Here is a 3,456-nt window from a genome sequence, read left to right as displayed (position 1 = left end):
CAGAGTCACAAATACGGGGATGATAAACTGCGGTCTGACCGGCAGTGTCACCGAACAATAATAGTGTAACTAGTAACTACCTAGCATACACACACAAAAAAAAATAATAATAAGATTTTAATTTTAACTTTTATTTTTTTTACACTGGGGAAGAGAACCCCTGGATTGACAGAACACCCCTGGATGACACATCACCCCTTTATGTACTGCAGCCCTATCCCCTTGATGGACAGGACAACAGTGAGTGACACAGCAGCACCCCCCACTTTATGTACTGCATCCCCAGCCTGACAACACTGCACCCTTTAATGAATAGTGACAAGTCACTGACAACAACACACAACACTGACTGCAACCTAGAAGAACAGAGTACATCTTCTCTGTACACTCTCCACACTTAGGGTGAAAATGGTGTCGATCACGGGATCTTTATACAATCCAAAACCGGCGAGAATCCAACAGCGGGAGGATGACGTTTTGCCTCGTTTTCAGATCCGAGTCATGCGGAAAACTAAGAGCCGGACTCGGATCTAACCTCATATCACGAAGTTCGGGTGGGTCCAGTTCTCGGAGAACCGGACCCGCTCATTTCTAATTTGGATACTGCTTAGTCCTAAACTATAAGCGAATGTCACATTGACAGAGAACCTCAATTGATGGCCATGCTGTAGTTGGATACATATACTATAAATTATGAACAACTGTCTGCTCAGCCACAGTGATGCAATATATGTTCTATAATTAAGGATGAAGGGCCTAATTCAGAGATGTAAGTAATAGCACAACTGCTGTATTTTTGTACGCAGCGACTGTGCTAAAATCTGACCATTGCCGGCTTCTCTGATCCACTGCTGCATCCGAAGACATAGCCTTCGGATCAACTGCGTGATCATCTGACATAAAGTTATTCAGGATGTCCGGGAAAATCATGCTGCGCATCGCACGGCATCCGTTCACTAGCGTAGGGAGAGCATGGGGGGCTGCCCAGCATCTCGGAGAGTGCTGGGCATGCCCGTTATAGTGACGAAAACGGGGGGTTGTCGTGAGGCTCCTCCCCTTTCTGGAAAGCGCCACCCCTTTTCAGAAGCCCCACCCCCTTCTCAGCCGCGCAAAGGGTCCCGCATCCCTCTCTTCAAAAGTTGGGAGGTATGCTAACCAGCTGCAGTGTAATGAATTGCAAGGGACCTGTCCCTGTTATGGGGTTCTGTTCTGATTTGCTCACAAGTAGTTAAACCACAGGCAGTGCCTTGGTGCATATCCTGCCAGAAGTCACTTGCCCTGCTGCAGTATTCTGGTAGTTTTCTGCCAGTAGTTTCCAGCCATTGTTGAATTTCGACTTGTTCATGCTTGTAGGTATCCCCGCCTGCACTCTGCATTAGCCAGTCCTGCATGTGCTTGGTATCTACCTTTTTCTGGACCTGTATTCTCTCCTGCTCCCACCTTCCTTGTGTTGCCTAGTTTCCACATTGACTCTTTGTACCCGAGTTACGTTCTGGTGGCATTCTAGTACCAGGTGAACTTGGTTCACCCAGGAAAGGTGAACACCTTTATTAGGAGTCATGTGGTAATCTAGGCATGCATAACACTGATCTGGCATGAAACATTTTTTCAATTGTTGTATCACGTACTCTAATGCCATTCATTGCTTTAAAAGTAAGGCTTTTTCTATTATTATTTTCTATTTCTCTGCTGCCTTTTCACTGCCTTATATTGTCATTTACTACTGTTATATTTTCACTTAGCGAAGAGAAGATTCCACACAGAACTGATGTAAATTATTTATATGTACGTACCAACTATAATACATTCATGACATGTCATATATTGTTTATTATGTTTAGTTGTTGGTGGTGCTCCCAAAGTCCAATTATAGTACAGTATATAGCACAAAGAAGAGAAGAGAAACTGAGGGCTTGTTGCTGGGGCACTCTTAAATATGAATTTGTATTAGATTCATATAAAATGTGACTTGTATTCTCACTGAATATAGTATATATTACATAAATATGTCAGGTGTAACAAAGATATATTTCTTTGTATTACACCTCCTGCGGCGAAAATATTCAAGTAGGGTAAAAAAAACACCTAAAATTGCACACTCTCTTCCAGATATTATACTGATCGAGCGTGAGGATTGTTACCCTAGTAACTCTTACCAACTTAATAAACTAATGCAGTGTTGTGTACCATTTATCCCAATTATCCCCCTGTTTTCATTAACCTACAGTACCGGCTATTCCCAGGTGGTCTCCCATCCCAGTACTAACTAAGCCCAATACTGCATAGCTTCCAAGATCAGACAAGACTGGGCATATCCAATATGGTATGGCTGCAGGTTCAATTGTACAATGAGGGAAGTGTAAATGCCCGGGTACACACACAGAGCAAAAGTATTTGTAGGACTATCTCACATAAGAAGTCCAATTTATTAAATAACACAAAATTTCAAAGAAAGTAGTGCATAAGCGTATTTTATTTATTGCATCCCATCTTGCAATAAAGCTCTGTCCCTGTGAATCCCCTCCGCACACTTATCACGGTATTTTTGCAAAAAATACCATGACAAGTGCCCGCGCATTCGCTGACCGGCCGCCACCAAGCCCCACCCCCATATCTAAGTCCTGCCCCCCGTGGTCGCGACCACCTCCCTGCGACCTCCCCTCACTTAATTGCACTTACCTCCGGTGATGTCCTCCATGGCTCCAGTCAGCTGACATCCCATCTTGCACTGGGACCCGGTCACATGATGACCAGGTCCCAGTGCAGGATGGTAGACCAGCTGACCAGAGGGACGACATCACCGGAGAACCGATCTCCGGTCCCTGGTCTCTGGTAAGTTATTCTTCTTTTTTTCTTTTTACAATTTTTTTTTGCAATGTAGCAGCATGTGTTCTGTTTAGACCACACAGCTGATAACTGGGGTCGGCTCCGGGCTCTGCTCTGCCTGTTAGAGCGGAGCAGGTGTCCGGTAACCGCGTTAGATCCTGGATAACGCCACCTCCAGGTGGCATTATTATCACAGGGCTTCCCCCTGTATTTTTTTCACAATTTATTTTTTAGTAACTACCAGGCAGATCGCATTTCCATTACAATGATGGGAAATGCAATCTGATTACTAAAAATAAGTGTTAATTAGGGGTTGGAGTAGAATTTTACAAATTCTACTCCAGTTGCCCTTTAGTAACCTTAGGTGAAACTAAAATAATGTGAAAACACCCTTTTTCACTTTATTTTAGTAAAAATAATGATAATAAATAGAGCCCATAATCACAAATCCATAAAATATCACATATATATTGTGCACATCCACATTCTTGCATAAGTGTTGCACATAATATCTTGTTGACAGTGTATCATGGTTCAGCTGTGTCTATTATTAATCGAATCTCACGATGCACCATTCATGCATAAAGTAGTTCATTTGACTCTGAGTACATCAACTCTGCAGATGCATGT

General features: G+C 43.1%; 1 pseudogene; it reads right to left on the bottom strand.

Moving 5' to 3' along the window:
* Window positions 1–2,218: 2,218 nt before the first annotated feature.
* On the bottom strand, window positions 2,219–2,337 carry LOC148516631 (5S ribosomal RNA; annotated as a pseudogene).
* Window positions 2,338–3,456: the final 1,119 nt, after the last annotated feature.

Source organism: Taudactylus pleione, unplaced genomic scaffold (assembly GCF_031769625.1).
Source record: "Taudactylus pleione unplaced genomic scaffold, aTauple2 ptg000244l, whole genome shotgun sequence".
Classification (NCBI taxonomy): domain Eukaryota; kingdom Metazoa; phylum Chordata; class Amphibia; order Anura; family Myobatrachidae; genus Taudactylus; species Taudactylus pleione.
The sequence above is the reverse complement of the archived record's forward strand: the minus strand, read 5'-3'. Positions and strand labels throughout refer to the sequence as shown.